General features: G+C 44.5%; 1 protein-coding gene across 1 annotated transcript in view; it reads right to left on the bottom strand.

Moving 5' to 3' along the window:
* Window positions 1-16,193, bottom strand: part of PRKCH (protein kinase C eta) — a 131,674-nt gene that overhangs the window by 34,429 nt on the left and 81,052 nt on the right. The gene's annotated exons all lie outside the window — the stretch shown is intronic.

The following is a 16,193-nucleotide window of genomic DNA, read 5'->3' as shown; positions in this document are numbered from 1 at the left end:
CCCCCTTAATTAAACTAGCATCAGTTTGGTACTAGCATCAATTTGGTACAGGCTCCAAAGGAGTTAAAGGCTTGAGCCGTAGCTGGGCCAAGAACTCCTCCAGTTCCAATCTATGCTCTGAAAACACACAAAGGAGCAGAGTGACACAGTAAGCACTGATGCATATGAGCTTGGAACATCTATCATGCAATTAACACAGGAATAGCAGGTGGCTTTTCTAAGACTCATTTATCAAGGAACAAAGAAAGTTGTGGGTACAATAAGTCCCATGCATACCTTTCCCATCACATGTGATTTGACTACAAGCCAACCACTTTATTCAATAAATATGACAGCCCAAGTGAGGCTTCTTTGAGCACTCCCTGCTAGGCAGCGTGGCTGCATGGCAGTGATCTCCTCTTGAGCTGGAACACGTCTCAAGGGTGCTTCTTGAGGCAGAGAGACCTTTCACCAATGGCAAATCTTTGGATAAGCCCAAACTTAGCTCTTCCTGAACAGCAGCTGCACTGTGCACCAGCTGACTCTCCCTTGAGCAGGGATGCCTCTCAAGGTTTGAGATTCCTTACCTGAGACTAAGCAATCCTTCCTTGACCAAGGCGGAGAGATCCCTCAATCGCAACAAATACCTGGTAAGTGACTGATAGCATGCTGAATTAATATTAATGAAACATTACTAATTCATGTAGTCACTCAATATTAATTATTATAAACTTTGTTTAGATAATTCAATTAGACATAAACTGCTGTCCAAGTCTGAGACTAAGACTGAACCTGGCTGAACCGAAGCTCCACCAGGAGTTTAGAAAGAAGGGGGTCCACTCTGAACTTCACAACTCAAAGGGAGGGCTGTCCTTACCCTTTGTGTGTCTCCAATCTCTACGTGAAACATTCTAACTTGATCCTAACTTAATTTTCCTTTATATGTTTCTTCCACGCAGCCATTAATCAACTGCACTTTGCCATCGAATCTTGTTAAACCACTGTCACATTTACCATTGAACTTGGTTAACTCACTGTCTTATATCAATAAAACATATTGCTGCTTCTGTCTTGTGAGTGAAGTGCACCACACTTTCTGTTTAAAACTGGCATAGTTGGCAGGATCCTAAACCAGGATTTGTGACAATGAGGAATCATCATCCCTTTCCTTTCATCACCCAATGCACAGAGTACCAGCTCCAGGGGAGGAACTGGGATGTTTGTGTAAGTGGAACACAAGAAGCATTTTCAGCACAGGAATGGGAATAATGACTAACCTCAGTGTGCAGCGAGCTCCAGCTAAGACGTAAATTTGGGGGTGTTCCACATGAGCAGCATATGCTTTCAGTTGGCTGATTCAGAGTTAATTCATGCTCTGACTCTGCATTCACTCTTCTTTCCAGGACCAGGATGCTTTGCTTACTGGAAGGTACCTGCAACAACTGTTCTTAACTGACCCTTTTTCAGGCCAACACCACAGACTACAGGACTCAGATTTACTGCTTTAACTAGGGAAGCTCTCAGGTCCCTCTCACTTAAAATGGCCTTGACTACAGGCTTGATTTTCTTGATTAGAAATCCCCTTCTGCAGGAAGAAGACATACAAACCCTCAATGAATCTTTTTTCCAGTCTAGGGAGACAAGAAACAACAGGCAAACCAGAAAGAAATCTTTGCTGTGAGGTGTGATGACACCACACTGGATCAAAACTCAGACTTAAAGATTATGAAACTAAGTTTCCTGTATTTACACAGGTCAGAATTGAAATACACATTTTCTGTCACAATACAGAAGTCAGGCAACTTGAAGGAAAGACATTTTTCCAAAAAATTCTTATCTGTGCTTGCTAAATGTACATTCAGGTGACATCTAAAACACATTTGTTTTTAGCTCATGTCCTCATCAAAGTTTAGCACACTTCATCTACAAAGCTATATTTTTATTCTGTGGTAGGAAAGCCAATCTTAATGTTATTGATGATTCCAGCAGATTCAGTCATCAAGTACTTCCAGCTCATCTACACAGAGTGCCACTACTCTTAGACTAGACCCCCATTTTCAGATATTCTCTCTCTGAATAAATAATTGATTGAGGACTAATGGAAGACTGTAAAGGCCCAGGGGAGGCAGAACAACTCTTTACTGCCCTGAGGAAAAGGAACAAAAGGTGAATTATTTTAACATGCTGAAATGCATCACTCACAAAAGATACATTAAAGCTAACGAATTCCTGGAACTGTTCTATATAGGCTATGCCGGCAAGAAGCAATAGGTGATTAGTGTCCTCTCTGAAATCTGGGGACATCACACATGTATGGTTTACCTGTCCTGTATGGTTTACAAGCAAACTCCACAGTGCTCTATTTTACAATTGGTTTGCAAACCTCATAATGATTTTGCATGAGAAATGATTTAATGGTAGGACTGTGAGAGCAAAGAATGCTCCATGGGGGATGGTGGTGTGGATGCTGCAGAATACTCTGTGCTAGACTGTGACAGTAAAGCAATCACACCATGACATAGCCACTTTCAGACCAAGATCAGGAATCAACTTTTAAACCCAGGGTTACTTTCACTTCTCACCCCACATTGTCCCTGTGGTGCATTGGGAAGCACCATAGTGATATGAATGCACACCCTTTCCAACCAATTCCTTAATTTTGTACTACATTTCCATTGTGCGTGCCTGTGCCTCCACAGCCACCCCTGCCACCTGAAACTCAGCCCTTGGGCACGGATCTCTGCCCTCAGACCAAGTAACTCCCGGCACTGCTGGCAATCTTCACCATGGTGGGAATGACTGAAAACAGAAGAAGACAACCCTTATCAACAGCCTTTCATTCCTTCACAGCAACCAAAGCATGCTCCCAGAGCAGCTCTGCCCAGACATGGAGCAGGTGCAGATGACAACCAGTATGAGGTTTGGATGCAGCAGGCTCTGCCCCGAAGCTAAACCAAGCTTCGAGTATGAGGCAGAAACACTTTTTCTTGTGTGTCCCCAGATAAGCCTCTACGGCAGATTTCTTCACCAAGTGCTTCTCCACCCCATCTTGCCATCTCAAGGCTAAGTGTTCCACAGCCCGACAGCTCTGGTGCCCACACAGCACCCTCATACCACACATGTCAGAGCTCCAGAACTAGTTACGCATTACCCAAACATGCAGTAACTTGCTGTTAAACCCAGCAGCCAAGCAAGCAGAGCTCCCCTTTGTCCTTGCTTGCCCTGGGCAGCTGGAGCTTTTTCTGGTACCTAACTAGCAACCCTGTGGCTTTTGCCTCATGTGTGGAATAAAGACAGAACATGGATTCGGGCTTAGTTTCTTCCTGCATCTTTAAAGGAAAGTGTTGGGGTTTAGCATTGGCCAGCCGCTATAGAATCATAGAATCATAGAATCACTAGGTTGGAAAAGACCTACTGGATCATCGAGTCCAACCATTTCCATCAATCACTATACCATATCCCTCAGCACCCCATCCACCCGTCCCTTAAACACCTCCAGGGAAGGTGACTCGACCACCTCCCTGGGCAGCCTGTTCCAGTGCCCAATGACCCTTTCTGCGAAATATTTTTTTCCTGGTGACAAGCCTGAACCTCTCCTGGTGGAGCTTGAGGCCATTCCCCCTAACTATGGCTATGGTGCCATCAGGGCTGCTTTTCAGAAGCAAAAGACAGTAGGGTCCCTCTTTCTGGTGATTTAAGACTTCTGCACCAGCAGCATGGCCACAGTGCTTTCCTATCTGAACATGCCCTTCCGTGCCCTGTCCCATCCATGCTTTTCAGGGCAGTAAGGGTACTGCAAGCCGGGTAGGCACGGAGCCCTGCAGAGAGATGCAGTGATGGTGGAGGAATCCAGGGCTTCCCCACATGCTGTAATCAACTTCAGCAGCAGAAGGAAGGCCTGGCACAAGGCACAGCTGCAGGTTTCACCCTTTAGCAGAGGAGAGCACTTCACGGTGCTCATGTCGCAAGCAGTTATAGGAATCAAGAGATTTCTGGGTTGCTCTGGCCAAGCTGCAATGTGGCTCTTTGAGGCGGTACCACAGGACTCCAGCTGGCCCCTGGCCTCCCTATCGCACCCCTGCTTTTCTGCCAAACTGCAATGCATTTGCCCACATCATGTAGTCCCCTGTTCCACTACACCGCTCCCTTTCACAGGCTGAGCCATTCCTAGGATCAAGTACCACTCAGATGAGCAAGACTGGAAAAAATCATCCCCCCGCCTCCTCCCTCGGCAAGTTCTATATTGGCCTGTCTGTATAAACCACAGATTACTTCATGGTTTTCTGGCACCCACAATCCACATCATCAGCCAGTGAGTGGGATGGGCCATATACGCATGAGAGCGCCTGGGCAAAACCACAGAGGTATTAACCCTGCAGTGGGCTGAGAAAAGACAACCAGGACAGAGGGCTCTCAGGGGAGCCGGAGGCTGTGACTCACCCGGAGGGGCTACACAAAACCAGGACTTTCAGTAAGGCCCACAGGCATTTCTTTAGGGAGGTTCTTCCTCCAGAGACAGGAGAGGGAAGGTGCCTCACCTTTCCCATCCCAGAGTGGATCCGGTGACTGCCCTGCCAAGAGGGGAATCGCTGTTGCCCAGCCTATTGTTTCTAGTCTGACTAAAAAGTGGATGACAGGACACTAATTGTTTCGCTACAGGAAAAAAAATATCCAGTCTGGAGTGACTGAATTATTTTGTAGACTGTTGTTGTTAGGGTTTGTTTCCATCCTGGCTTAAAGCATTAATGACTTCAGATGCAGGAGAAAGGGGGAGGAAAGCCATTAGGGTGAGAACATGATATGCACAGATATCTCTCACCCAGCACACACTTCTATCCCAATCACTGTAGTCCTTCTGGCAACAGGGCTTTACGTCCGTCTGTCCATCCCTCCCTCCTCCAGCCCTTCAGCATGAGGAAGGTGGCTGAAAACAGAGAAACATTAAGTTTTCCTTTTCAATCTGTCTGACTGGAAGTGCCAGCCTTCTCACAGCTCAAATACTTCAACATGTTAGCTATGCTTGGCACTGTCTCCAAAAAAACTGCTGTCCCTTCTCAGTGGCAGGGAAAGAAAGAGAAAACGTCCCAAAAGTACAGATGCTCCAGGAGAAAGCAGTAGAGCCCAAAGCCAGTAAAATACAGTTTGCTTGTTTTGTTTGCAGAAGCCACGTTGGGTCAACTGCTGGTGTCAGGAGATAAAATGAAACCTAAAGCCAAGACACGTAATTAATTTTGAAATTCTTCCTCACATAACAGCGCCTGGGACACAGCCGCCCACTTGGCCGATGTTGCGAATGGCCCCACCAAGGAAAAGCCTGTGAGCGAGTGAGCAGTGCTTGTGTTACACTTAGTGGCTGCAGGCATCCCTGCCTACTCGGTGTGGGCTTCAGGCAACTAGTGATCTGGAGACTATGGGAATTAAGTGCTTACATCTATAAACCAACTCAATGGAGGGACAGCCATCTTCTAACTGGATGCATCCCCCAGGGAACAGGAAAACAGCTTGAACCACCCCAATCCACAGGAAGGTCCCAGTGAAGACACCAGCAGACAAATGATTCTGAAATATTATGAGCTTCCTTAGAGAAGAAGTGGAGAATTTCAGTACAAGTCCAGTTGTAAGAAAGTGAAGAGAAAGTAGGGAAGGTTCTCAGTCAGTCAAACAATGACTTCAATTAACTGGTCCTAGACATGACAGAACATGGAGATACTCCATGCTCCATATCACATTTTAACTCAAGCAGTGGTAACAGCTAGGCCTCCAGAAACTGTTATTTAACATCCCTTCCCTTTCACATGCCCCCAGTCCAATGTTGGTTTACCTGTTCATGGCAACAGTTGAAATTTACTGTCTTTCTTCCTGATCAGCAGGCATCCAGAGATGCCACCAGCTGATGCTGGGAAGCAGCACCCAACAGCTGTGGCAGGAACTCTCTTGACTGCCCTGTGGCTTGAGGGATGCCATCAGTCCTGAAGGACCCCAAAGGCAGCTGTGACTGGAGATGCTGATGTGCAGTAAATAGGGCAGAGTGCAACACAGTTTTCCATTCATTTCATCACACAAAATACCTGCCTTTCACCCCAGGGCTATCCCTGTCAGGGAAGTCAACAATCTGACCATCAGTGAGCAGGGTAATTCCACTAGATCAAAATAGTGTAGGGAATAAGCAACACAGAGACACTCAACTCATTAATTTAGCCCACTTGAATTGCATACATCTTGTGGCTTTAGAGATTTGAAAGCCAATCTCACTTTGCACTGACTCCTTTCCAGAACATCATGATTTCCAACATGAAACACAGGTTAGTATTGCCTTTCTGAAAGCAGACAGGGAAGTACGTTTCAAGTGGCTCAGTCACAGATAAAAGCTATCCATTTACCAGATAAGGTGCAATAAAGGCTTATTTGACTGGTTTCTCTTTGTGTAGGGACAGGGGGAAAAAAATCATGATTTCAGGTATAAGTTACACTACACCCATGTCAAACCTACCACCAGCAGATTGGCTGCCATCGATCAGACATCACAATTCTGAAATCAACGCTGCAGTTCAAGGTGTGAGCTGGACAAGCTGAAGCTTCACTGACTTGCTGCATCCCAAATAGCACAAAGGAGATTGACAGCTGTAACCCTCCTGCAGGGATTGGCCCTGGCCTCAAAGAGACCCCAGCAGGAGCAGAACTGGTAGGACCAGGTCTTGCTCCATGCTCCGTACTGATGCAAGGGTAGAGCAGCCAGGCAGTGCCACGCTCTGACCTTCACAGTGGGTGGGCTCTGTCTTCGGGAGCTTGGCCAGCTGGCAAGAGTCAGAGCAGCTCCTTGACTTTCTCATTTATCAAGGCTGGGCAGAGAAGCAAGAAGCATGAGCGAGCTGCCAAGATTCTTGCCCCATTCTGTGCTCAACAGTGGCTCAAGACAGAAATCCTGGCTGTAAAGCTGCTGTTTGGGCACCAGGTTTCAAACTAGTGATATAAGAAGTACTGAAATGGGGAGCTCCAGCTAGGAAGAATGGCTATAAAGGAAGACTTAAAATTAAAGAGAAGGTGCAGGCAACGGCAAAGGCTTAAAAAGATTATAAGATTGTGTCAGAATCCTCACAACATACATAGGCATACAATTCTTCAACTTATGGTCAGGACATACTGACAAATAGAAATACAAAGCACACTAATTCAGCTTTTAGGCACAAGGACCTCACTAGATTTTCATACTCGGGTAAATGTCAAAAGGAACGTAACCAGATCCAGACAAGCGGGGAGAAAACCCAAAGCCCACATGCTAAATGTCACACACCAGCTTGGACTCTAACACAGGTGCCACAGGGCCTGCATGCTGAAATATGCTGCAGCCTTGCTACAACAGCACATGCTTATTTGAAAGCCCATGAAGAGTCTAAAGGGATCATTACCTACTGTTCTTTCTACAATACAGGTTTGTACATGGGATAATTTTACCCTCGTGCAGCTAACCCTGCTTTTCCCAATCCTCCACCTTCCCAACCAACTTCTCCACCCCCTGTCCTTTTCCAACACAATAAACGAAGCAGCCGTGACCCACTTTGGCAAGGCACCATGGCACTGCTGCCTTTCCCGGCACAGCATAGATCAGAAACGGTTCAGATGCAAACATCCACAACCCTATTGGATTGGTTTTGCTACAGCCTGGATCAGAGATTTAGCTAGTAAATAAGATCGCCTTGCTGGAAGCAATTTTCCTGATTCATGAGCACTTCTGTACTGTGCTGCCAAGATATTTGTGAAAGCGGCTCTAGTTGTTAATAATATATTGTGCTTGTGAAACTTTAATTGATTCAGAAGAAATCAGCTCACAGCGTGGAGCATCTTTGTGGTTTTGAACACATCAAACCTTGTACATGGTTGAGACTTGAAGGCTTGCTCCCATTTCCATTGTTGTCAGCTGGAACACCACCACTGGCTTTAGTGGAATAATAGTCAGGTAATACAATTCTGAGACTAATTTGTGCCTTTAGGCACAGCCTCATAAAAGGGGAGGATTTCAATCCTGTTAACAGCAAAGGTGTTATGACTCAGAAGCCAAATGATGAGTAATGCTTTCCCCTTGCTCCACGGGGAAAGGCTTCGCAATCTGCACACTGGCCCACGACAGCAGCTAACTGCAAGCCCCAGCACCAGCTCAGGTGGCACAGAGTGCAGAAGCCAAGCTGTGCCTCCCCTCTTACCCAGGGTACTGCTGGCAGAAGATGGAATTTTCTCCCACAGAAATTCTGAATTGTAAACCAGACAACTACTACTGCAGCGTTGCCGCGTAAAAGCTGAAATTTTCAACCGTGTTATTGTTTTCATTTTATTTCTGTATCATTATAGGCAGCTGATGACTCTAAACTAGAACATAAAGACAAGATGTTACAGTGGTGCACCATTCAAAGTTAAGGTGACTCCACAAAATTCCTGTGTTTGCATAAAACTAGAATATCCTCAGTGGCATAAAGAACAAAATCTAATAATTTGCATTATTGACCAAGGAAACATCAGGTGCTGATGTTGCCACAGCTATAAGAATAAGTCAAATTCTCCTTGGATAGCTACAGCGGTTGCTGCAGGCCAAGTATGTCAACAATACTGATTTTCTCATTGTCTCCCTTAAATATATAGTAGCTTCACCTGCTGTAACATGTCATGTTGCAAGAAATCTTCCATTTCAGCAAGTCAGAAGGAGCAGATGAGACAGTATTTTGTTGGAATAATCTTTGTTTTAAAAACTTGTACAAAACATTTATTAAGGTCGACAGAGACCTTTTCTGCGGCTATATATATCACCCTCCCGAATGCTAACTCAGGGGTCATACTCGCTGACATTAATATTGAAAGCTTCTTTGATTCCAGGTGGGTACAAAGATAAATAAAATGATTGGATTAATGCTGAGCAATTTTGGAGAACCTGGAGCCAAAGTTTTCAAAATTGGGTCCTTAAAATCATAGGTGTGAATGTCCATGCCACCACGGTACACCTTAAAAGTCAGATGAATGGTTCTGGCTAAAAAAGGAGCAATAACATTTAGGGGCAGTTTTTAAAGATAATATTACCTAACATGTTGAAATTTATTTCAATTTTTATTTTATTCTCCTTCTCATGACCTTCATGCCTTTACAAAAAAAGAAAGAAAAGGGCAGGAAAAGCAGAGAAAAACAGTCTTTTTGTAGAAAAGCTTCTTGGTTTCTGAAATTCTAATCTAAATAATCCCAAGGGCTCTGAGACTTAATGATTGCATCTAGTTCTGTGCCCCTCTCTTTAAGAATTTGTCTGTAATAGTTACACGAGGCTATTTCATAGAATCACAGAATGGTTTGGGTCAGAAGGGACCTTAAAGACCATCCAGTTCCAACCCCTTGTCATGGGCAGGGACATTTTCCACTGGATCAGGTTACTAAAATTTCAGATAAAATTGCAGATTGCTTTTAATTGTGAAATACCCCCATAAGCACATATTAGCCATGAAAATAATGAGACAATGCAAGTCACACCTCATCACTTGACTGCTCCACAGATGAGCACTATTGCTTATTTTTATTGCACTGGTACCAGAATTCCCAACTAACACGGAGATCTCATTTCAAGCATTCAGTAAATGAGAGTCCAAGCCTGTAAGAGTGTAGTACACAAGTTATTACATGCAAATGTAACAACCACACCAAAGGAGAAGAGGAGTGAAAGTACAAGAGACTTGCGTTTAAGTAAAGGTTACCCAGCCTTAGGGCAGGTGGATGAACAAGACAAACTCTTGAGGCCCCTTCAAGCTCTGTTTTTTAATGATTTATACAAACTCACTATGTGCAGGGTTTGCAGGTTTCAAACCAATCTTTTTAAATAACCATAAAGGAAAAGTAGACACTAGCAGAGCCAATAACTTCTGTAGGCTATTCAGTAGTCCTTAGTCATGTGGAAAGTTGCATTAAAGTTCACAGACTATATACAGTGGAGTCAATGGGGCACAGAGATCTGATATGTGGATCTCAAAACAGGACTGCTCTTTGTAAGCATAACTGTAAATCAGGACTAAACTGTCCTGCCCAGTGACTGATTAAACATGACATGGAAACGTGAGAGGCTGTTTTGTTTTTTCTCTGCACTTTCCATTTGATCAAGTGCAGAGAAACAACACTTTAAACACTGCATGCCAGAGGCTGTAAAACAGCCCAGCTTGCAAGCATGCAGCAACCACATTTGAGTGGAAAACCATGTGGAAGATGCACCGTCTAGAAGCACAAAGCAGTCTACACGAGCTGCTGACTGTCAGATAAGATAGCTGCAGACATTACTACACTCCTGACCCTAAGAGACATTCCTTTAGATTTTCTAAAGCTGAATGAAGCATTTCAAGAGACTCCAGCATTAAAATTTCTCTCCTGTGCTAAGCAGTTATTGTAGGGACAGGGCTGTGGGTATGCTGTTCTGTGCCAATTTGCAGCTTTAAGCTGATTTGCTTCACTCATTCACCATAAAATCAGCTTATATTTCATTCTTCCTGCTGTTCTCATAACACAGCACATCCTTCATTTCGTCCTGCTTACATATATCCACTTGTCTTCAGGGTCCCCATCCAGGAAAGTGCTCAGTCTAGGAGCTCTCCTGAATCAAGGTCTCAAGGCAACAGGGATCACATCCCACAGCTGAGGTTATGATGCTCCACAGAGTGTAGACTCACATCCATTTCGGCACTGGTTTAGCTGTTTCCCACCCTTTCCTCCTGGATGCAAGCAACACGCCTCTGCCCACAGAGCCAAGTCAGGGCTGGGAAGAGGGAAGTATCAAATACAGCAAAGACAACCTACAGATGCATCTGCTGTTAGGAAAAAAAACCTCATCCAACTTCAGAAAAGGCTAAAACCACCTCATTAAACAAAAGATTTATCTTTATTTGTTAAGAAAACAAAGCTATGCTTAGCACCTAAGCAAACCAATGGTAATCCCTGGATGGCCCCCCAGCCAGCCAGTTTGCCTTTCAGAGCACTGCTGGTATCAGTCACACATCCAGTTCAACTGCTAATCTACCTCCCTGGGGAAAGCCCCTTGACTTCAGGGGAAACAAGATCTGACTCCAGATATGAAAAAGGGCATAAGATGAGAATAAACAACATCAATAGTTGCCAAAACCCCTCTCCCAAAAAATACTACAGACAGAAAACATGAGGGATCCCACGCCTAGAATGTCCTGACCTGTGGAAACACTAAGAAGAGTTGCTCTGTTAACAGTGGCTGTATGTAATTAGGAAAATCATTCAGCTTCTGTGTTCACCTTGTAATTTTTAATTGATTTTGCTGAAAGAAACTTTAGTGTTGTTTCAGTTAATAAGAGTCTTTCCAGCAAAACCGGTCTCTGTAAAAGGCTTATGTAAACCCTCCTTCAAGTGTCACAGATCTACTGTTTGCATTGGCGGAGAATTAACCTGTTGCAAAAAACTCATTCCGTATAAAAGCCAACAGTCATGAGAACACACAGCTGCAGACCTGATGGGTCTCCTAAATGAAGGAAAGGTGATGATTTCAGAAATCTGGCCACTATCCAGCAATCTTTCCAGATCCTGGAGGAGATGGAGCTTTTTCCTGTCATAAGGAGTAACGCACATAAAGGTGACGCTTTCAGGTAACAGAAAGGCAAACACTTCCTATTAATGAGTCCATCTTATTTTCCCAAGAGCTAGTGTTCCAGGTCTCAAGGCAAGACCACGTTCCCATCTGGATCACTGCATAATTACCTTTTGCCTTCCAAAGGGACCATGCATCCTATCAAACACAATCAAGTCACAGGACCTGCGTAGTGGTGGCTGGTGCCACATTAGAGCACGGGGACTCTGTCCACTCCATATTCAGAGGCATGATGGAGCACAAGCAGATCCTGAGCATCTCTAGAAGGGCCAGCTGCACTACAAATATCAATACAGACAAAAAGGCAGTGAAATAAGCTAACTAGCATGAGCCCTCAGGATAAAAACAAGGTTCTTCAGCCAACCAACAACCAGTCCTTCTCCCAGGCTCTCCTCAGCCTTTTAGCTCCTCTAGCTCTTGGTCAGCTATATTATCTACATGATACGCTACCAATATCCTTAATGATATCCACACCACTGTGCTGTGCCAAGTGGGGAGCTGTGGCACAGAGGTGTCTCTGCAATCCAGCTCCATACCTAGGGCTGGCAAAACCAGCATTAAAGTGCAGGGTGCAAAGATGACACTGTCTCTGTTTCCAGATATAGTGCAGGTACATCACTGCATGCCATAGCAGCTCTGCAGGTAGCAATCATCTCAGCCCATGCATCCTATCAGGGAGACACATTTGTAGAGAGAGAGAAAGGAGGTTTGTCATAAAAATCAAGACCATGCCACTAGGTTGTTCTCTGTTGCCTGTAAAAAGGTTGTTACCTTTCTGAAATCAAAGTCTGCACAGCAAATCCCTAAGTCCCCTCCAACAAAAAAAAAACAACCCACAACAATCAGGTTTTAAAAAAACATTTCTATTTGATCTCAGTGCTTGGGTACGATGTCTCTATTGAGGGACACCATATGGGTGACCTTGGCAGGCGGACCCATCCACTAGCAAAGCTCTACATTAACGTATGTAAAGGCTTGAACTTCAAGGCAGCAGACAGACCATCCATTCTTAAAGTAATGGAAGTAAAAGCCCTGCTTTTAAAATAAACTCTTAAAATCATTTACTGTCTCTTTGATTTTTAGAAGACTATGAGTAGACTAGCTCACTTGCATTGACTAAACTACCATGCAGCCTAATATTGAGCAGACATGCATGCTGTTTTGTTTCTGGCATGCAAAAAAGCCAAAATACACTTCCCCTACCCTGGGAACTGCTGAACTGGGAAGTGAAAGTCAAGAAAAGCTGCCTCAAGAAAAATAGCACATACAGTCTTTAGATAAAAATCACAAACCAACCTACCTACCTGCAAGAGGACGCAGCATACCATTTTCCTTCAGAAGTAAGCTTTAAGAAAGCAGCAGGCAAGTATACCTCCCTGTGAGCAAAGATTTTATCTACTCAATTATCACCTAACCTTTTCCTGGCAACATCCAGAATGAACTGATCCCAAATATGTCTTTGTCCTACTGCTCTGTGGTTAGGGGTGCACAATATACTATGATTTACACATGTTGAAAAGTTTGCTTTCATGGCTGGATGCATTCTAGGAACCACACTGTACTTGTTGACATTTCTGTCAGCAAGCAACAATAAACAGGTGCCAATAAGTTGACAGAGAAACCTCAGCTTCAGGCGAGCCAGAGATGTTTCCCTGATAAGGCCAGAAAGCCATCTCTCCTTTGTAGATGGATTAAAAATATCTGCAAAACTGAAAGCTTTCTTTTAAAATAACCCAAAACCACACACACTCATATTTATGGTCCTTCTATTCTGGCAGGGCTCAGTAACAAAAAGCAGAGTTTCCATGAAGTGAAGAGCAAACTCACTGAAAATTTCAATTGCATCATGAAAACCACCCTATGAGAGCACCAATCCAGCAGTAAGCCTGGCTTAATGTTAAAAAGTTGCATAAAACCAAAATACACCATCTGCTTCAGGAACGCCATTCTCACAGACCAATGGTGGCAGTTGCAGAAATACTGCACTACAGCTTCTTCAAATTGCATGCGTGTGGCTGGGAAGAGAATCAACAAAAACCTATTTTAACTGCCGCTAGCACTGTCACCCCATACTAGAGTGGCACAATTACTTCTCAGTGAACTCCCAGTGCTCGCTCTCAAGCCTCTCTGCCATTCAAAGCAGAGAAGACCCAGCTTTTGACACCACTTGTTGCAAGAGGAACTTGACTTACTGGGAGAATTATCATTGTGTTGGTAGATGTAGACTCTCTTTTTAACTCCCCAGTCGTGAAAGGGGCAAGGAAAAATACTCTACTACTATGTTTAAGGTTAGCCCAGAAGAAAAACAAATAACCCAGGACATTCTAAGCCAACGACTCTCTTACTCCGTTGACCTTGGGAATCCAGAACGAAGAGGTGCATTGAGCAACTTGTAGCACAAAAATTTCTGGTCAGGCTTTTCCTGGTGTCTCCCCTCTGCTCACAGCTTCCTAAGCAAACACATTCTGATCATAAAATCTCCAAACTTTCCTATACAAGAGTAGTGATACCCTTCTGAGCATCTCCTTCCAGGCTGCAGACTTGCTCCTACAGCCCAGTGCTCATGACCCAGTACAGCCACACGCAGCAGCTCTCTCCCCTTACATCTTCCAGAACAGAGTCACTCCAACTAATTTTAAAAAAATAAGTCATCCCCCTTGCCCCATGCAGCTGAAGCTACCTGACTCCATGGCTCAACCAGTTTTCCAACAAGATCAAAGCCTGCACAGTTGTTCAAGGAGCTTTTCAATTACTCCTCCGGTTTCTATCATGAATTACAGCAGCACTTGAGGAGTGCCAAAACCCAAAGGGATCAATTACTCCTGCCCTGTGACAGGCAGCAGGCTCGGGAGGCAGGACAAGCCGTAAGCACAGCGGCATTACCTTATGCACAGACAGTTTTGCTGCTGAGTGATTGACAATAACTACTGGATGTCACTATTTTAAGGATAATGTCATTTGCGTAATTATCTGGCAAAGTCTCTCTTCAATGGCTGGCATTATTCACAAGGGAAGAATTACACTGAAATCCAGCTGTAGAGTAAGCAGATTTGCTATTCTATGCAGACAATCACGGTGCTTTAGAAGCTCGATACATATGGTATATATCACTAGTAATTTTCATACTCTCAGGACTCAGGGAATATTGAAATGACACTCTTCCTCTATTTCACTATGCCACATATATCATATGATTTCATACTTAAAAATAATTTAATATTCTGTCCTCACCTGACCATCTGTTTCTTACTGGAGCTCAAGCTAGGAAGACAAAGAGAAATTGCTTTTACTTGATCTACTCTAACATCTCACCATCACACAAGAAAGAGTCCTCTGCATGGTCCCTAGCCCCCTGGCCACTTTAGAGCTCAACTATTCTAGTTTTAGTGTGCTCAGCACAGGGTTTATCTGATACAGGATGAAGCACTAACAAACCAGGAGTACACTGCCTGGGTTAAACTATGCAAAGCCCCAAACCAAATGGAATTTGGCCCAATCCACAATCTGAAATGCTACTAGCAGAGCCTGACTGATATTGGAACAGGTCCCATTCTGGACCCAGTTGTGGGTCCCAGCTGTACGAGTGTACCAGGAAGAAAAAAAGAGAGTTGACATTATTCTTTGCAGTGCAGGCATGTGACAAGCAGAACTGAGCAGGGCTATAGCAGACTATACCCAAATATGCATGCTTTGCTGCTGGAACCCAGGTAACAGCTTTCCAAAGAAAACAACTGACTGTTCCTCCTTTCCAGTGCTCTGGGCAAGAGGACGCCAGAGGTGTTCTGCAAAGAACACCAGAAAAGAAACTGTTCTGTTTAACCAGACTGCCTCAGTGCTGACATCTCCCGGCTCCAGATGTGCTGTTCCATCCCAGAATAGGTCTTGCTCTGCCCCTGGTTTACATGGGAAGATGCTGGTTGAACTGTCGTCTCGGTTAGGGAGGCATGCGCAAAGCAGACTAGCCGACTGATCCACGCTAGACGTCTGGTTCATGCCTTGATTCTTGAGCTGATAGTGGAGAATTTGGGGAGCACAAAAGGGAACATATATAACCAAACTTCCCCCCTAAGTACAGAGGAACAATAAGAAAAGAGCACTGCGTATGTGAAATGGCTTCCTGAGACCTGCCTTGAGACCTGGGGGCAGAGGCTGGCGCAGAGAGACTATGATGCTCTGATCCTGTTGTAAACAAAAATGCCAGATATGGACAGGAAGGAAAACCTCCTACTGTAGGATCATGACAGGAATGGAAAGACTTTTAGTGGCTGAGCTGAGAAGCACTGTATGGGTACATCAAATAGATAAGGTGTGAACACAGGTCAGTAGCCAATACAGGGAAACAATGAGGCTTGGGTGTAACAAGTTCATATTAACCTTTAAATAACAAGGTACGCAGTATCAAAAGCAACAGCTCCTTGTGTTTACCTCCCAGAAAATCTAGGAAGGTTTCAGTGAATGCTTCTCCCTTTGTCATCAGTTTAACAGGTGCTCTCCAGTAGGACAGGCCTAGAGCAGCACAACGGAGGCTTCTGTCAGTCAGCAGCTAACGCCCCGCAGCCACGCAGGCACCTGAGATGCAGACAAGGGTCAG

The sequence above is a fragment of the Phaenicophaeus curvirostris genome, chromosome 5, assembly GCF_032191515.1.
Source record: "Phaenicophaeus curvirostris isolate KB17595 chromosome 5, BPBGC_Pcur_1.0, whole genome shotgun sequence".
NCBI lineage: Eukaryota > Metazoa > Chordata > Aves > Cuculiformes > Cuculidae > Phaenicophaeus > Phaenicophaeus curvirostris.
The sequence above is the reverse complement of the archived record's forward strand: the minus strand, read 5'-3'. Positions and strand labels throughout refer to the sequence as shown.